At 33.3% G+C, this 20,888-nt stretch overlaps 1 long non-coding RNA gene across 3 annotated transcripts in view; it reads left to right on the plus strand.

Annotated features, from left to right (window-relative positions):
• The first annotated feature begins 1,446 nt into the window (after nucleotides 1-1,446).
• The window catches only part of LOC112672620 (uncharacterized), a 36,070-nt gene continuing 16,628 nt past the window's right edge, over nucleotides 1,447-20,888 (plus strand). Inside the window, exons 1-3 of one of the 3 annotated variants that reach the window (XR_007413623.1) lie at nucleotides 1,447-1,588; nucleotides 2,240-2,295; nucleotides 12,422-12,471. This is a non-coding gene — a long non-coding RNA (uncharacterized LOC112672620). The remainder of the gene's footprint in view (nucleotides 1,589-2,239; nucleotides 2,296-12,421; nucleotides 12,472-20,888) is intronic. The other 2 variants (XR_007413622.1, XR_003144391.3) reach the window with 2 other exon arrangements.

Genomic DNA, 20,888 nt, shown 5'->3' on the forward strand with positions numbered 1-20,888 from the left:
ATTTTTCAGACTTTGTGATCCTGATTAATGCTATTGGGTCAATATATAAAATCCTTTTGAAGAGGAAGTGAGATTTGGAATGATAACTTCTAATATTAGATTATGGGATAACAGGTATAAAGGCCAGAGTGTCTAGAGAGACCACATAGAATAGCTGAGAGGAACTTGTGTAAAACAAAAATTTTAAAATATTAATCAGTTCTTACTGTGCCTAGATGAAATGTGGTCTTCAGAAGAGTGGAGAACAGGTGCTTTCAACCCTTAGGCATACCAGCCTGTTTCTCTCCACATCACCTCCTCTTCTTTTTTCCCCTCTATCCTACTTCACTACTCTCTTCTCTCGACTGGAGATACCGCTCACTTTCTCCTATCCTCTCAAGGAACTCAAATATTCTTAAAAGCCATAAACATTATTTGTTTGTAGGCAATCTCTGCTTTCATGCCTCCAACCACAGTTTCCTTGGGGAAAAACAAAACAAAATGAAATGAAGCCTGCATTCTTGGTAAAGGAAGAGAAGAATGTACACAAATTAAAGTCTCAATAAACTTTGTGGCCACATATTATAAATCACTTCTTCTCAATAATACTCTCAGGTAAGTATCATTATAAAATATAGACTGCTTGGTCCCCAGTCATTTAGAGAGTGTAAATATAAATGAACCCATTTATGGAAAAGCTAGCTTTGTCACCTAGGGTCACCTCTCTGAGCCTCAGATTCCTCATTTATAAAATGAGGATATTAGACCAGGTGATCTCTAAGGATCCTTCCAAGCCCCAAATCTGCCTCTATGTTATTGAAATTGTATGAAGAAAAACAGCTCAGTGGGATAGCAACTTATGAAAAATTTAACTTATCCCAGCCAGAAATTTTTCATCTTAGCAGGTTTTATGTCACGATGGGAACAGATGCCGTTTGACTTTATAATTTGAGTTTAATTGATTTACAGGCTTATGGTGCCCTGCAGTGCAGTGGCTTCTCCAAGTAGGAGAGAATTGCTACTCTGGAAGATCTTAAAATTCTGTGATATGAAATTATGTTTGTGCTTCATGCAGAAATCACAGTTGCCTTTCTGACTTTCCCAAAGACCTGCCCCTGGCCTGCTTTCCCTCTGGTCACTCTTTTGTCATGCCCTTACCTGGCATTCTCTATTACCTCCTTTTAGAAAACTTTGAACTGTGTTTCTCCAGATGCTTTTCCTGAGTTCATTCATCCTGCATTTCCATCTCCTTGCTAGACATTTCCACTTTTATAATTCATAAGGACTGACACTCAACATGTCAAAAACAGATTGACTTTGTCTCCCCATTTTTGTGTCATTTTTCTGTGATTATCATCTGCATCTTCTCTGTCATGGAGGCTGGAAGCTGCTATCATGTCAGAATCCTGCCTTTCTCATGCCTCCTTGTCAGTAGTGGGGTTCTAGAATAGCACAGTTGCTAAGGGTACAGTTCTGGATTGAGATGGCCTATGTTCAAATCTCAGCTCCCCTGTTTCCCAGCTGTATGTATGGTCTTGGGCCTCAGTTATCACTCTAAAATGGAGCCAACTGCTCTTCTCTTAGGCCTGTTGAAGATAAGGTTAATAATGTATGTGGATTCTTGGGATAGAAAAATCAACTAATAAGTGATAATCATTATCCTGAATTCCAAACTCCTCAGTATTTTTCTGAAATCTCCATTCCGTCTTGCACTAAGATAACAGGAGCTTTCATTAATTCACACATAATCTTTTAATTTGTCTCTCTCTTTTTCTTTTCTTTTTGTCATTTTAATCTCCTATTTAGCATATCAGTCTTTGGCTTCTCCTTTCCACAGAATAGCTTCCCATTTCTGACTCCTATTGAATGAAATCAAAATTCTTTAGCATTCAAAAACATGATCTAGACCCAGTGTCCTTTTCTTATTTGCTAATTTATTTCTTAAGTTAATTTGATACAGTTCCATTACCTGTAACTTAAACCAAACAATGTTATATGTTTGCTTTCTTCCAATCATACTGTATAATTTGCCCATACTCTTATATTTCTTTTGCATGTTTTCCCTGCTAATATCCCCATACCTATGAAGGAGCTTAAATGTTACTTGGGTCTTCACATCTCTCCTCATCTGGGAGTTTTTTCCACTTGTCTAATGTTCCATGATTAACCTGTCCTTTACTTATAGTATTCATCTCCTTTCTACCTCTCATTAATGTTATTTGCATACCTAACTTCCTTATTTAACTGCAAAATACCTCAGGAAGGAGCCATTTCATTTCACATTTGTACACTCCAAACAGCTGTTCCATTAGACATGTAAGTAGACAGGATTTTTAAAGAAAGGATTTAAATAAATAAATAATGAATGGGTTAATGAATGAGTGAGCTATCAGATAATAACTATTTATTTAGCATGTGCCTTATAAATGGACAGAAAATTGGAAAAGCAAAGCACCAAAAGAAGATTAGCGTAGGGGAGATAAAAACAAGTAAAAATTAAGTCAAGAAAGCACAATGTAAATGTCACCACTGATGGAATGAGACAAATAGTGAAAGTCAGGCAGAGTAATTAACATGGAGGGAGTCAGCTTTTCATCAGCCATGCATCAGATTTGCCATCTTTGTTATCTACATTTATGTGCAGTTTTACCCTAATATAAGATACCTTGAATGCAACCAGGGACTAGTCTAATGAACTGTTAATAATAATACTAATTTCACATCTTACATGACTTTATAGTTTCCAAGTATTTTTATGTATATCGCTTCATTTTTGGTCTTCAAAATGATGTGGTATCAGTATTTTCTTTATTAAACAAATTTTCTTTATTAAACATATTATTGAATATCAAAAATGATTAAGTTGCCCACCTACTTTGTAAGATAAGGTCAGATCCAGAGTTTATGGATTAAACTCAAATCCAGAGTTTATGAAATGAAATTCAGATTCTTGGGGTTTTTTCATTATTGCATCTTACATAGGGTAGATGTTACGCATTCACATTCAGTAAAACAAAGTGACAAAGCTGTATATTATCCTTCCAAAAATCCACTCCCACCCTGATGGATGCTATTTTTAAACAAAATTGTAAGTTCAATTTGTTAGGGCTGAATATGAACCCTTTACATGCTGCTCATGCTGCCCCTGACAAGGAATAATGGCCCCTCTAAGATTTCTCACCAGAGTGTAACAAACCTGGAACGTAGAATCCATGCTGCCAACCTGCTCTGAAGAATAGTGTTGTTCCTGTATAATTTGTTTACTTTCTCCCTGGAGTCCATTATCTCTGGATGATTTTAGTCCTGAAAAGAAGGCAGAGGTAGCAGCAAGCATATGAATGTTTGCTGACAAATGCTGCTTTATTGTTCCAGAACATACATAAAAAATAATACATGGAAGAAATGCATATTGCAATACTATTAAAAGAATCATTTTTTTTTAAGTAAAGAATATTAGGAAATAAAAAGAAATTTAAGGCTTCTTAGTCTGGGTGAGACATAATAATTCAATAATGAACTTGATCTGGTGCATTTAAAATTATTTATTTTATTTGATTGCCAAAAGAGCTGAAGTTTGAGTTTAACCTGTATTTGTGCAATGTTTTTTACTATTCTAAATGTGGAAGATTAATTTATATTAACTCTATATAAATCATATATAATTTATATATTATCACAGAAAGCATGTAATTAAAATTAGATGTACTCCTAACTCTGGGAAACGAACTAGGGGTGGTGGAAGGGGAGGAGGGCGGGGGGTGGGGGTGAATGGGTGACGGGCACTGAGGGGGGCACTTGACGGGATGAGCACTGGGTGTTATTCTGTATGTTAGCAAATTGAACACCAATAAAAAATAAATTTATTATTAAAAAAATAAAAATAAAATAAAATAAAATTAGATGTAAAATTGAGCATGCTAAATTGGTAAATTAGGAAATCTCAAAAATGGGAACAAATTCCAAATGCTTCACAAATCCTGCATTGGAATACCTACAGAGGACAGAAAAAGTAAAAATTACAAAAGAGTGGGGGGAAATTAACCTGAAAGTAAACCATTAGTAAATAATTTACTGGGTAAGAGATGTATAGAACTGAATTTAAAATCACTACCAGTAAGAAATACTTGTTTTCCCCAGAGGACTTAAAATTAACAAAATTGAAAAATCTTACTGGGAGACTCAGAGCTCTCTCCACCTTCGGTCTCCCAACTTATAGTCTTAGAATTAATAATGACAGGGTAACTAAACAACCAACCCTATCTTTCATTTTCATTCAGTAAGAATAATAATTTCTCTCTGCCTCCACATCAATATCTAGCTGTATCCACCTGTAGATTGCAACACACACACACACACACACTCACACACACACAAATTAGAAATTAAGTGTACACTTGTGTTACTGTATTTTGTGGAGTAGGAAACAAGAAATGCTGTGTTTTTTTTTAAGTTTTATAGTTTAAGAAAGACATAGAAATATAACAGAGTAGTACATGATGGAAAACATAGTTGCTTTGTGCAGTCTGTAGTTTTTCAGTGATCAAATCTATCAGAAAAGAACTTCACTGAAACTAGCATGTAATTGAAGTCTGTTTAATAGTACACACTGGTTTTGTAATGTATCACATCAGTAATTTTATATATTTTTAATAAAGTTTTTTTCCTTTTTTTAAAGATTATACTTATTTATTTATTTCTTTGAGAGAGAGAGAGACAGAGCAAGTTCACGAGCCTTGGGAAGGACATGGGGGAGAGGGAAAAGCAGACTCCCTACTGAGCAGAGAGCCCAACATGGAGCTTGAACCCAGGACCCTGAGGTCATGACATGAGCCAAAGGCAGACCCTTAACTGCCTGAGCCAACCAGGAGCCCCTATTTTGTATATATTTTAAAGTGATTGAGAACATTGCCAATATACAAGTTAACAGTGAGCAAGGCTTCAATTTTTACTTGAGACAAACATGGCCTGGGATAGACGTCAGATTTTTAACAATCAGTAAACAATAAACAATAACTAGAATGAGATATATGAAAATAGTTCAGCACAACAAACATTTAATATCATTCCCAATACCTCAGTGAATAAAATATTACCAAAAATTATTTTTCAGTAAAAAATCAAAGAAATAATAGAACCCATTGGATATTCTCAATGCAATGAAATAACTCATGAATTGCAAATAACACTTGCTTAGATCTGCCTGCAACATAGTAAGCATTCAGCAATTTTTAATTATTGTTACTGGAGACAAATAGGATGAAAGATAATATTAAAAAGGGCAATCCATCATGAAAGTGTAACTATCATGAACATCTATGCACCTAACAGAAACTCAAAAACACATGAAGCAAAAACTAACAGAATTGAAAGGATGAATGCACAATTCAACAATTTTGGAAACTTTAATACCATGCTTTCCATAATGGATAACCAGCTAGACATAAAATCAGCAAATAAATAGAAGACTTGAAGAACACTGTAACCAACTAAACATAACGGAGATCTATAGACCAATCCAGTCAATATAATCATAAAATAATATACATTCTCAGGTTCACATGGAACATTCTTCAGGATAGATCAAATCTTAGGCCACAAAACTAGTTTCAATACATTTGAAAAGACTCCTGCCAGTTATATTTAGCATAGAGTTAGAAATTGTAGACAAGTATAAGAAATGAAAGAAGCCTAAATTGAGATGGAAGAAGTAAAACTATCACTATTTGCAGATAGCATGATCTTATATATTGAAAATCTCAGTGCATCCACACCAAACATATTACAGCTAATAAATATATTTGCCAGTTGCTAGATACTAAATCAGCACACAAAAATCAGTTGCATTCCTGTACACAAGCAACTAACAATTTGAAATTGAAATTTTTTAAGAATCCATATACAGTGGCACTAAAAAGAATAAAACAACTAAATTTAACAAGTAAGTTCAAAAGTCTTACACTGAAAACCGCAGAACACTGTATAAATAAATAAATACCTAAATAAACATGTTTAATATTTACAGATTGGAATACTTAATATTGTTTTATTTTTTTAAGATTTATCTATTGAGAGAGAGAGAGAGAGCATGGGGGGAGGGTAGAAAGGCAGAAAAAGAACAGACTCCCTGCTGAGTGCAGAGCCAGACAGGGGTCTTAAACCCTGACCTATGAGGTCATGACCAGGGCCAAAACCAAGAGTCAGATGCTTAACTGACTGTGCCACCCGAGACTTCAGGAGATTTAATATTTTAAAATGTCAATATTCCCAAACTGATCTATAGATCTAATATCATCCCCATCAAAATTAAGACATCCTGTTCTGTGGAAATTAAGAAGCTGATGCTAATCATGTGGAAATGCTAGGAACCCACAATAGCCAAAAGAATCTTGTAAAAAAATGATATAATAGGGACACCTGGGTGGCTCAGCGGTTGAGTACCTCCCTTCAGCCCAGGGTATGATCCTGGAGTCCCACAAGGGACGCTCTGAGTCTCTCTCTGCCTGTGTCTCTGCCTCTCTCTCTGTGTCTTTCATGAATAAATAAATAAAATCTTATAAAAAAAAAGAAATGATATAATAATTTGGAGAACTCACACTTCCCAATTTTAAAATTTATTAAAAAGTCATTAGAATCATGATAGTGTGGTAATGGTATAAGGATAGAAATATAGATAAATAAAAATATAATTTAGAGTTCAGAAATAAACCCTTACATTTATGGTCAATTGATTTTTGTCAGTAGAGCCAAGACCATTCTATGGGGAAAAAAATCTTCTCAACAAATGACACTGGGACAATTGGATCACCAACCACAAAAAAAAGAATTTTAATCCCTAGTCACACCATGTAAAAAATATTTACTCAAAATTAACTAAATGTGAAAGCTAAACCTATACAACTATTAAGATATAACTTATGTGTTAATTTTTAGGAGCTTAGGTTAGGCAACAGCTTCTTTGATAGATGACCCACAAAACAGGAGAAAACACTTGCAAATCATATCTGATAAGGCCCTACCCTTGTAACTCAATGATAAAAGAACAAATAACTCAAAAATTGGGGTAATATTTGGATGGACATTTCTCCCAAAGAATATATACATAAACAAATAATACACAACATGATGCTTTGCATCATTAGTCATTAGGGAACTGAAAATCAATGCCACAATGAGATACAACTTCACACCCACTGACAGCTGTGAAAATACACACACACACAACCAAACAATAACAACTGTTGATGAAGATGTGAAGACTTTGGAACTCTCACGCATTGCTCTGCTGTGCATTCTGCTCTTGAAAACAGTTTGACAATTCTTCAAAGAGCTCAATGCAGATTTACCATATGATCCAGTAAGTCTACTCCTAGGCATATGCATGAGAAAAAAAGAGAGAGGACCAAAAAAATAAAATTATAAATGAAAGAGGAGACTTTACAAATGATGCCATGGAAATACAAAAAAAATCATATAAGATTACTATGAACAATTATATACCAACTAAGTGGACATCAAAGAAGACAGATAAATTCTACAAACATACAGCCTGCCAATACTGAGTTATGAAGATATAGAGAAACAAAACAGACCAATGACAAGTAAAAGTATTGAATCAGTAATTAAAAATATCCCCCAGAAATACCTAGGACCAGATGATTTCACTGATGAATTTTATCAAACTTCAAAGAGTGAACTCCGATCCTTTTCAGCCTCTTCCAAAGAATTGGAGAGAACACTCCAAATTTGTTTTATGTATTCAGCATCACCAGCATTATCCTGATACCAAAATCATGTAAGGACTACATAAAAGAAATCTACAGGTCTGCTATAAACATCGGGGTGCAGGATATAGCAGCAATGTCCACAATAGCCAAACTGTGGAAGGAGCCTCGGTGTCCATCAAAAGATGAATGGATAAAGAAGATGTGGTTTATGTATACAATGGAATATTACTCAGCCATTAGAAACAACAAATACCCACCATTTGCTTCGACATGGATGGACCTGGAGGGTATTATGCTGAGTGAAATAAGTCAATCGGAGAAGGACAAACATTATATGGTCTCATTCATTTGGGGAATATAAAAAATAGCGAAAGGGAATAAAGGGGAAAAGAGAAAAAATGAGTGGGAAATATCAGAAAGGGAGAGAGAACAGGAGAGACTCCTAACTCTGGAAATGAACTAGGGGTGTTGGAAGGGGAGGTGGGTGGGGAGTGGCGGTGACTGGGTGACGGGCACTGAGGGGGGCACTTGATGGGATGAGCACTGGGAGTTATTCTATATGTTGGCAAATTGAACACCAACAAAAAATAAATTTATAAAAAAAATCTACAGGTCAATATCCTTGATGAACATAGATGCAAAAATTCTCAACAAAGTATTAGCAGAGTGAATTCAGTAGCACTTTAAAGAATCACAAACCCTGATTCAGGGGAACTCATCCCTGGGATACAGGTATGTTTTGAATTCCATAAATCAATAAATGTGATATGCCACATTAGTAGAATGAAGGATAAAATTATATGATCATCTCAGTAGATTTAGAAAATGCATTTGACAAAATTCAACATCTTTTCATGATAAAAACTTTCAAAAAATTGGGTAAAGAAGGAACATACCTCAACATGACAAAGGCCACATACCACAACCTCACAACTAACATCAAAATCAGTAGTGAAAAGTTGAAATCATTTCCTGTTAGGCCAGGAACAAGTCAAGGATGCCCACTCTCACCACTTCTGTTCAGCCTAGTACTGGAATTCCTAGCTGGTACAATTAGACAAGAAAAACAAATAAAAGACTCTACATCAGAAAGGAAGATATAAATTATCTCTATTTACAGAAGATACGTATGACACCCACCAAAAACACCTGTTAGAACTGAAAAAAAAGATCAGTAAAGTGGCATGATACCAAATCAACATACAAAAATCAGTTGAATTTATATATACTAATAACAAACTAAAAAATAAAATCATTCCATCTACAACAGCATCAAAACAAATAAAATGCTTAAGAATAAATATAATTAAGGAAATGAAAGATCTGTACACTGAAAACTATAAGACATTGATAAAAGAAATCGAAGATGATAAAAATAAGTTAAAAGACATCTGTGTTCATGGGTCAAAGAAATTAATATTATTAAACTAATATATTAAACTAATATTATTATTATAATATTAAACTAATATTATTAAATTAAATATTATTAAATTAAATATTATTACTAATATTATTAAAAATTTCCATACTACCCAAATCTATGCATAGATTCAGTGCAATCCCTAAAAAAGAAAAAAGGACATTTTTAACAGAAATAGAAAAAACAATCCTAAAATTCATATAAAAGCACGGAAAACCCTAAAGCCACAGTTATTTTGAGAAAGATGAACAAAGATGTTCATCTTTGATGGTCTGGCCTAAGAACAGACATCTAACCCAATGGAACAGAACAGGGAGCCCAGCAGTGAATGTATATGGATACAGTCAACTGATCTTGATTCTGCCCTATGGGACAACACAGATGAACCTTGAGGGCATTACATTAAGGGGAATAATTCAGACACAGAAAAACAAATGCAGATTAGTGGTTGCCAGGGGCTGAAGTTTGGGGGGAAATGATTAGATATTGGCCAAAGATTTCAAACAGCAGTTATAAGATGATCAATTTCTGAAGATCTAATGAATGGTGCAGTAACTAAGTTAACAATATTGTATGATATCGTTAAAATTAGCTAGGAGAATAGGAATTCTTAAATTTACCACACACACACACACACACACACACACAAAAGAAGTAACTACATGAGATGTGTTATGTTACATAACATATGAGATGTTACGTGAGACGGATGTGTTAACTAACCTTATTGTAGTAATCATTTCACTATATGTGTATATATGTATGTCAAATCATCATATTGTATACCATAAACTTAAACAATATTATATGCTAATTGTCTCAATAACTCTGGGGAAGAAAGTTGAGTGCTAGTTATTAGTTTTTCCACTTAATCAATAATGCTGGAATCTTAGAAACATTTCATTTTATTTGCTCTTATCTTGAATAATGTTTTATCTTTATCATTTATTTTCTTACTTTTTTTTAAAGATTTTATTATGTATTCATGAGAGACGCACAGAGAGAGAGAGGGAAAGAGAGAGGCAGAGACACAGGCAGAAGGAGAAGCAGACTCCATGCAGGGAGCCTGATGTGGGACTCGATCCCGGATCTCCAGGATCACACCCTGGGCTGAATGCAGTGCTAGACCGCTGAGCCACCCAAGCTGCCCTTAATTCTTACATTTTAAATCACAAAATGTACTATAATCTTCATTTTTTTATTTTTTTAATTTATTTTTTATTGGTGTTCAATTTACCAACATACAGAATAACCACCAGTGCCCGTCACCCATTCACTCCCACCCCCTGCCCTCCTCCCCTTCCACCACCCCTAGTTCGTTTCCCAGAGTTAGCAGTCTTTACGTTCTGTCTCCCTTTCTGATATTTCCCACACATTTCTTTTCCCTTCCCTTATATTTGTTTACACATGCATATTTACCATTTCTGTAGCTCTATGTCTCCCAATATTTATGCTGAAGAACTAATTTCAGTATTAATTATTTCAAAATGTCTTTATATTACTATTATATCTTAATATAATTATGTTTAATTTTCATTGTATGATTAAACTACTCTAGTGTTATAGATGGATATAACACTATATATAGATGATTAAGTACTATATATATATTTTTTTGATGGATATATATAGAGTGCCTGCCATACAATAAGTACTTTATCAAGATTAATTACCTCTTCTGTTAGATGGTAGATTCTTGAAGGTTTCTTCAGGAACTACCTTTTTCAGTGCTTATGCAGTAACATATGAGCTAAGTGCTTAGTACACAAGACTAAAGGATGATTCCCTTTAGCACTAAATATTTCTAAGTAAATAAATCTCCCAGAAATGCTTTTATTTTATAAAATGCTTCAAATAGATCTTTTCCCAACTACCAATTTAGCTCACTTGAGGGAGAAAGGAAACTCAAAGTATCAAGCCTGAAGAAAAACCATCAAAATTTTGTTTCCTCTTCACTAGAATAAATAAATGCTCAGTCGGCCTTGAAAATAGTGATTCACTGGAAACATGGGTCACTTTTGACATTGAGTATGTGAGGGGAAAAAATCAACAAAAGAACCCCTAAACCTAGCTAAGAAATCATACCAAGAGAAAATATTTTGACAAGAGAATAGCAGAGCTTCTCTATATAGCCATGAGATCATATATGTTCTAAAATATTAAACAGTACATTTTGAAAATTAGTTATTTGCTAAAATGATGGAAATGTTTGTTTTTCTCTATCTTATGTTTACTGACATAGCAATTTGAAAATCATGAGGCAGAGATAATATATATAATATAATAAGTCATTGGAATTATGGCTTTAAGTATTACTGAATGCAGTGTGACAAGTAGAATGTTCATGTCTGGGACATCTGGCTAAAACTGTTTAGAGAGCAGGTTGCCTCAAACAGTATAATTGACCTGGATAGCTGTCTCTTTTCATATAAATCATACATGTTTATCAACCTTCTTTGCCCTTGCCATGCTGACACTCACAGGGTAATATTAATATACATATTCTATGTCTTGGGGTTACTTGAAAGTGAATTACACCCGAAAGGACTTTACAGGTCCTCTTAAATACAGCTGTTCTCTTGTTTTGTCCACAGCTCTCCCCTTAGGAGAAAGCTTTCCAAACAACTTATATTTCTCCTATTTGTACTCAGCATCCAATAAAACAGGAAATAAGCTCAATGTTATCTCCACAAATCTATAAACAGGACTCTGGATCCTATTTTACACCTAAGAATTTAAATTTTGTTCCCAATCTTTTCAACCTAGTTAGTTCAGGAATTTAGCTTATTAGAAACTCTAGAACCGATACCACTATCCAGTGATAGTTTTATATAATCTTCTTCGGGCTTTATTTCACAACAAATTTTATGAGACCAGATTTGAGATGGCACTGAATAATTTTGTTCCATTAAAAATTCAATTCTATAGGGAAATATATATATGAAATATATATTATCCCCCAAATAGTACATTACAAGTATTTCCTACAGCAGAAATTAGACTAAGATACTTAAGATGAAGAATTTTTCTCATTGATACGAAGTAACAAAATGATTTACCAACATTGGTGGTAGTCTACTAGACTATGACTGAGGAGACAGCCTCTATATCTTGGGCAATTGAAGTTAACATTGGTAGATAGAATAAATTAAAGATAAATGGCAACCCATTTCATCTTTTGGGTGGTTCAGGTCTTCCTTCTTCCTTATTAGCAGTTGCAAAAACATATGGAACATCTCTTTTTCCTCCTTTTCTCATCTATCAAACTTACACATCTAATGTTTGAAAAGTACAGCAATTCCCAGTGTATTTATGAAGTCAACATCCATACGGTGAACTGAACAGGTGGGTTGTGAGCAATTCGCTGAAGAATATAGGGTAGTATACCTCTTTGTTAAACTGACACTTACTTCTGATGAGTTCTATTCTGGTTACATTTTTTATGTTTAACTGATGGTAAGAAATATATAATGGCTCAAATAAGGTTTATTTAAATAATATTTTTCCTTAGTTGGCTCTTCTTTCTGCTCAACATGCTTTTGAAATGAAGACTCAGGCCCTTTCACTTTGAGTCAGTAAGAGATTCTCAAAGTTTCTATAATTTTTCAGAATATTTTTTATAAGGCATGGGATAGTTTACCTGTAAACTTAAGAAGCATAGCAAATGTATTGAAATTTACTTCAATCAAGATGTGTTTAATCAGTAGAATTAGGAGGCAATACTGAAGGTAGCTGGGAAGTTTATTTCAGGTATCATTTCATTATTTAATTATTTATTATTGTATAAATTTTTTCTTTTGAGAGAGAGAGAGAGAGAGAGCACAAGCAGGGGAAGGGCAGAGGGAGAAGGAGAGAGAGAGGCCGACTCCCCCTGAGTAGAGCCCGATCTGGGGCTCGATTCCAGGACCTTGATATCATTACCTAGGTAAAGTCAGACAATTAACCAACTCAGGTGCCCCATTTCTCTATTTAAATTTAGCAGTTTTGCGTAGCACATCCTACTCTTGCTATTACAGGTTTAGATTATAAAGGAATTTTAGAGAAAGCCATTCAAAAGTGTTTTCACTCTAGTTGAACTTATATTCCAAATCTTTGCATTTATATGACTGAGCAGAAAAATAATACTTGCTAGTTTATTAACTAATTGAGTGGCTAGTAAAGATTGGAACTATAATTATAGAATTTGCAAATAAGAAATTTTCTCATTTTCATACCCTGACTCCAATTCACCCGAACTGTGATTCCTAATTAAAGTGTTCCAGAGCACCTGGCTGGCTCAGTTCGAAAGAGCATGTGACTCTTGATCTCCGGATCATGAGTTCGAGCTCCACATGGGGTGTAGACATTACTTAAATAAGTAAAACTTTTAAAAAACAACCAAACAAGAAAGCCACAAAGTGTTCCTTTTAACCCTAATATCTGCCTCTTTATTGTCAGATAAGTCCCAAACAGATGGTATTTCCAATATCTTAGACTCTAAGGTCCTTGACTGAATGTCATCAGTATATTTGGAACAACATGGCGCAGTCTGAACCTTGGGAACCACTCTGAACTCTCCTTTCTGTATATTTGTGTAGCTACTCTTCCATGTCATTGAGCTCCGTGGTCTCCTAATCTATCCCTTTTCCTCAATCTAATGCCTATCCCTTTTTCTCAGTGCATTTTCTTCCTGCTGACTTCACATATTGACCTGTCCATCCAGTTTCCATTGGTAATCATTCAATCCACTGTGCTCTGCTCTTGCTCTCTTGGGTTTTGTGTAGGACTCGTTTTGTAAATTACCAAACCTGAAATAGACAACCAGTCTACATTTTAATATCTACACTTTGATAGGTCTAAAATCTCGCCATTGTTCAAACCATACCCATGAGTTCTAGACCTATGTTTTCATTTACCTACTGAACATTCTTATTTTTATGTTTCATAGACATTTCAAAATTAACATATCCAAAACTTTTTACTGCCACACCTCCTCCTAAATTTCCACCTTTGATTAATAGAAAGAGCCATCCTCAGTTTAAGTGATCACAAATTATTGTCTATCCTAGTAATCTCTTATTAAGGAAATGGTATTTTAAAGTCTGTGTTTATGATTTTATGGGTAGTTTATTCCATTTATATCTTCTGTTCAGGCTCTTAAAATACAAATATTCTGAAATGGATGTCATCATATATTTCCAATGAATAATAGCAATAATTTCAGAGCAATCTAATATTATGTATGTCTTAGAAATAAGAATAAAGAATTGCATTTAAATAAGAAAGTCAGTTATATTAAGTAGTCTTCCAAATGACATCTACTTGATTTTACAAAACATTTATCATAGATATTATTTACATTTTTTTCTTTCCTAACACAATTTTGGATGAGAGGCTTTACACTGAAAAACATTCATTTTCTACAAAAAGCATATATTAGTTCTGACAAACCAGTCTGAGACATGTTCAGAATATTAACAACAAATAATAAATATTTTCTCAAGCATGTTATAACAGAACACAGCTCCCAAATCTCATTTCCCTTGCTTAAGATTAGTCTTCTAGATGAGAGACTAGATGAGAGGGAGACTAATACTCCCTCCTAAAATAATCATTTTTTAATTTTAGTTTACTTCATATCTTGATTAATAGCCTCATAAGTAAGAACAAAATTTCTCTTTAAAAGGAATCAGATTTTATATTTAAAAAGAAAAAATCATAACATTATGTATATACCAAGTATGACGATTAACTGCTGCCATATCAAACTTAGGAAAACCTTTCTTATTCTGTTAATAGAAATATAGGATATAATTAAATTCTTCAAGCACTTTTAATTTTTGCTTTTTAATTTTCTTACCTTCTGTGACTTTATAAGTTCTGCACAGTTTTATGAAAGAACTGTGCCTCCTAAATTATTTTTCAACTGTTTATTTCTAACGAAAAGGTACATAGCTATCATTTAAGGATAGCTTAAGTTTTATGCTAGATCACTGGCAATAAATTTGAAAGCATTAATATTTGTTAATTGCCATATGTATGTTAGACACAGAATGCTTAGAGTACATGAGTGTGGTCCTTTTTAGTTCTGGAGTTGTCTTTCATGAAAACAACCTAACATTTGACTTGTGCAACATTTTTCAATCTACTACAAATAGCTTATTTTCTTCCTATGATGGATGCTTTCCTTCAGGTATAATTTCTGAGCTTCAAACAGGAAATATAATGTTGCCCTGGATGTTCTCTTGCTTTCTAGAATACCAAATGATGCTATATTCATGTCCGGAAATGGTACAGCCTTATGACTACCATTTAGACTCTATTCAGTCAGCCAGCTAGTTTTGATATTCACCAGCTGGGTGGCCTTAGGCAAGTTGCTTTACTTCTCAATATAAAATTAATATATGAGTACCTATTTATTTGTAAGGATTAATACGTGATAATATATATATAAGTTGCTTATAATAGTGAAGGGCACATATTGCTCAATAAATATTAGTCAGTATTACGTGAAAAATCCTATATAAACAAAAAAATATAAGCCAAAGACATATTCCAGCTTCCATAATTTCTTATTTGCCCCATTCCAAGAAGGAACATTAAATCAGATGGTGTGGTTCAAAATGCTTCTTTTCAGCATATGTAAATTGTGGGCAATGACTCTATTCTTCATCTTTATTTCCTTAAGGACAAGCTTTGCTTCTTTATTCTCATCTAGATTGCAGACAACCAGTTAGGAGTGCAGAGAAGGGAGTTGGAACAATCAATTCCAGGAGTATTATTACAAGTTGTCTGTGAATGGGTTGTCTAAATTACCATAGACAACTTACAACTCAGTTCACAGTCTTATGTACAGATGGTAACATGAGGAGCTAGAGGAGATTATGTACTGCAAATTGTGGCATCCGTATTTAAAGGTAGGAGTGAAATACACAGTGGGTAATAAGAGGCAGCTGAAGGTATGAATTTGTATCAACAGTAATACGACCCAGTGGTGTAATTTGAATCTACACATCTTATTCATTAAGTCTTTGCTAAATTAACTTCTTTATTGCATTAAGTCTTAATAAATTAAAGTGGATATTTCCTATATGACAAAGCATATAACTGGAAGCTCTCTGAAATTAAACCATAAAATCTGTAACTGTCAGAGTAGAAAACAGAAGATCCATGCAAAAGGGATTTCATAGTGCTTGGTAATGTTGTAATAACTAAACAAAGAGGGCATTAGACCAAGGTGGCTCTCATGCCTTGGTAGCCTATGTAACCAAACCCAAACTCAACCTAAGCTAGAGGTACTGTAATAGAATCAGAAAATGAAACTTAACAACAGCAATCCACAGCCAGTTAGATTCCCTCAAATAAAACAAACACTTAAGCTATAGCCAATCAAATAATTGCTTTGCTTTGCTTCTGATTCTTCTCTATAAAAACTCTGGCTAGCTTCTAGCAGTGTATGCTCCTTACCACCTCGAGTTTGGCCTTGTCAGGTTGGAATCGGTATTTGCTCAGAATTTTAATGTGCTGAAATTTATCCTTTTTTTTAAGTTTATTTTTTAATACTAAACCACTAGTCACTCAATAATGATTACCTGTTACTATTTTTAAAGCCTTATGCTAGAGGCTCCTGGGTGGCTCAGTTGGTTAAGCATCTGCTTTTGGCTCAGGTCATGATCCCAGGGACCTGCGATCGAGTCACACATCATGCTTCCTGCTCAGCAGGGAGTCTGCTTCTCCCTCTCCCTTGGTGTGCTCACTCTTTCTCTCTTAAATAAATAAATGTTTAAAAAAACTTTCTTAAAAAATAAAATAAAGCCTTAAGCTAAAAAACTTAGCTCTTAAGAATACCAAAACTCTAAATAGATTTCCATTAAAAAAATAATATGGAAGTTGACTAAAAGGTTAAATGTGTTTGTGAATCTAGCTTCAAATATGAGAGACAGAATTATTATTCCTCTCTTTCTGTCTTTATTGTGTGTGACTTCAGAGCTGAAATTCATTGAGAATATGCTGAAGGCAAAATGCTTTATATTAAGTCAGGTGGATGTGATCCAATGAAGCATTGCCAAAAATAGATGTTACTTCTCAAAATGAGTGTAACTGATTTTTTCTATAAGTGAAATGTATAAATGATTAGATATATATTAATAGTATATTCTCAATTTATGCCTGTTAAATGTTAAAATAACATTTTCTATGTATGTGTGTGGCCAGGAATATTTTCATTAACATTCCAGTAAAGCAGATTATATCATATATTGAACTGGATTTCCAGTTGACTACATTTTGAATCTATTGTAATAGCTTTATTGAGATATACTTCACATGCCATATAATTTACCCATTTAAATTACATAATTTAGTGATTGTTAGTTTATTCAAATATGTGCACAAGCATCACCACAGTTAATTTTAGAATATCTTAGTCACCTAAAAAATAAAATAAAATTCATACCATATAGCTATGACCCTCCCCCATTATTCTATCACACTACCTAACCCTAAACAACCGTTCATCTACATTCTTTCTCTACAGATTTGCCTCTTCTGGTATTTCATATAAATGGAATCATGTGATATGTGGACTTTCATGACTGGCTTCTTTCATTGAGTATAATGTTTTCTAAGTTCATCCATGTTATACCATGTAACAGTAATCCATGGCTTATTTATGGCCAAATAATATTTTATTGCATGGATCTGTATTTTTTTAATACCTATCAGTTAGTGGGTATTTGGGTTTTTATAGCTGTTGGCTATTAAAAATAATGCTGCTATAAAAATTTATGTGCATAGTTTTGAGTGGACATAAGTTTTTCTCTTGGATATATATGAGTGGAATTATTGGGTTGTGTGATAGTTTTATGTTTAACCATTTGAGGAACTGCCATACTGTTTTCCAAAGTGGATGCACTATTTTATATTCCAATCATCAGTGCTTAAATGTTCTCATTTTTCCACATTCTCACTTACCTATTATCTTTTATTTCAGCTATCCTCTTGGGTGTGAAGTGATACCTTATTGTGGATTTGATTTTCACTTCTTTGATGAGTAATGATATCAAGCATTTCTTTATCTACTCAATGTATTCTTTGAAGGATATTTATTTAGATTCTGTGTTCATTTTAATATTAAACAGTCTTTTTAGATTTGACTTATAAGAGGATTCTTTTATATTCTAAGTATAAGCCCTCTGTCAGTTACATGATTTCAAATACTTTCCCATTCTGTGGGTGATTTTTAAATTTTCATAATAGTTTCCATAGAAGCCGGAATGTTTTTAATTTTGATGAAGTCCAATTTATCCTTTTTTGTTGTTATTTAATAACTAATTTATATATCTAAGCTCAGAAAGATTTACCTTGATACTTTCTTTTAAGAGTTGTATAGTTTTAACTCTCGCATTTGGGCCTTTGATCTACATTGAGTAATTTTTGTATGTGATGTTTGGTAAGGATCCAATTCCATTTCTTTTTTTTTTTTTTTTTGCCTGTGGTTATCCAGTTGCACCATTATGATTTTTTGAAAAGATTATTCTTTTCAACCCATATATATATACATTTATTATCTGATCCCTCCTTTAAGCATTAATCAAATACTTCATCAGTATTTAAGTCTATTACCAGTGCCACAATGGCAAGTATCACTATCTTGGTTAAAATTGCTTTATAGTAAATTTTGAAATTGGAAAGTGTGAGTTCTCCTATTTTAAATAAGCTTACACTCATAAGTTCTCAAATACTGAGAAGGCCTACTTAGGTATTAATAATATTATACAAAACAGTATGGAGTTTCCTCAAAAAGTTAAAAATAGAACTACCCTATGATCCAGCAATTGCACTACTAGGCATTTACCCAGACAAAAATACTAATTTGAAGGGACACATGCACCCCAATGTATATAGCAGCATTATCAACAATAGCCAAATGATGGAAAAAGCCCAAATGTCCATTGATTGATGAAAGGATAATGAAGATGTGGTATATATGTACAATGGAATATTACTCAGCCATAAAAAGAATGAAATTCTGGCCATTTGCAGTGATTTGAATGAAACTAGAATATGTTATGCTAAGCAAAATGAGTCAGTCATAGAAAGATAAATAACATATGATTTCACTCATATGTGGAATAGAAATGCAACAGATGAACATACAGGGGGAAAAAAGAGAGGCAAACCAGAAAACAGATTCTTAACTATAGAGAACAAACTGAAGATTGCTGGAGGGAGGAGGTTGAGGGGACAGGTAGGGGAGATGGGGTAAATGGGATGAGCATTAAGGAGGGCACTTGTGAAGAGCATTGGGTGTTGTAAGTGATGTTATTATTCAAATTTTGAGAATCCATCATGTTTGGTATGAAATGATAGGGAAAGAAATATGTCTGGTTTATTATCCTATTTTTTCCTATTGTTTTATCCTATTATATATATATATATATATATATATATATATATATATATATATATCCATACAATAAAAAGCACACTTTTTTAGTTCCTTTCTTGCCTGACAATTTTTCAAAATATGTTGTTTTAATGTAATTAATATTTATTGAGAAATTTGGTTCTAGGTAATCAAGAGAAGAAAATGATTTTTTTTTTTAGTATAACCACTCTAAAATAAAATTTCTAGCACCATTTGCATTTCTTTTCAAAAGAGCATGAAGAAAGAGGTTGTTGTCATGTGCTTCTTCTGGAGATGATTGCATTCTTTTTCTTGCTGATTTTATATTTTAGTGGGAATTATATTAGTATTCTTAGGGATAAAATGCTGGGGAGGATCTGAAATGATTAACTGATGTATTCTGGTGTTCAAAGGAGAATTGAAATTAGATGATTTTTGCTTTAAAATAATCTGGAAAGAGATGTTTAACAGCTCTGTACCCCTAGGAATCCAGATGTGTCAATTTTTGAAACTCTGTTTCCTAATCTATTTTATGTGATATGTTTAGTGGATTCATTTTCTCTTTTTTACATAAGAAATTTTTTTCTTTTCTTTTCTTCTTTTTTTGTTATCTTGTTTTCATCTGTTTCATTATATTAAATTGTTTCTAATTATTCTTAATAGGAAAGATTGTTAATCTTTCTTCAGTGACCTCTCATTTAAAATCACATTTCTATGTAGTACCAGATGACTTGTACTTGTTTACATAAAGAGGAGCTTGCCTCCTAATAAGTTAGTTGTTCTTTAGTCTAAATTAATACCAGAATTAATCAAGAATTAATATGGAAAATTACTTGCAATTAATAAATTCTTCTTATTATTGTATTTAATTAAGTTCTTATCATTTCTTGAAATAAATGACCCTATCTTAGTTGCTATATACCTGTATCTTTAATGTGCACACGTGCACCCACACATCACATCTCGTCACATTTATGGAAATGTTCCAAAGCTAAAGAATTGAAAAAAATTTACCATACCATTTTCAGAGTGCCCTAGAATTAAATATATGAGCTTTTGGGATTACTTTCTTTGATGTACAAGCATCCCTGGAAATTTATAGTAATATTAATATCCAAGTATTAAAATATTTGCTATCTTCAGTTACACCTGGTAGAACTATAATGACCGTCAGTCATTTAGAGAGTGATATAATTCAGATGAGATCCCACATTCAAAATGATGGGTCTTGAGGAATAATGTTTCAGTAGCAGCAAGTAGAGATTGCTGGAGTGTGTGAGCAGTCATTATAGTTGTTAACGCTACCATAACTTACAATTCATTTCAAAAATGGAAAGTTACTTTTCAAAAGTAATTTCTCCAGTTGTACTGGGTT

This window comes from Canis lupus, chromosome 10 (genome assembly GCF_003254725.2).
Source record: "Canis lupus dingo isolate Sandy chromosome 10, ASM325472v2, whole genome shotgun sequence".
NCBI classification, from domain to species: Eukaryota; Metazoa; Chordata; class Mammalia; order Carnivora; family Canidae; genus Canis; species Canis lupus.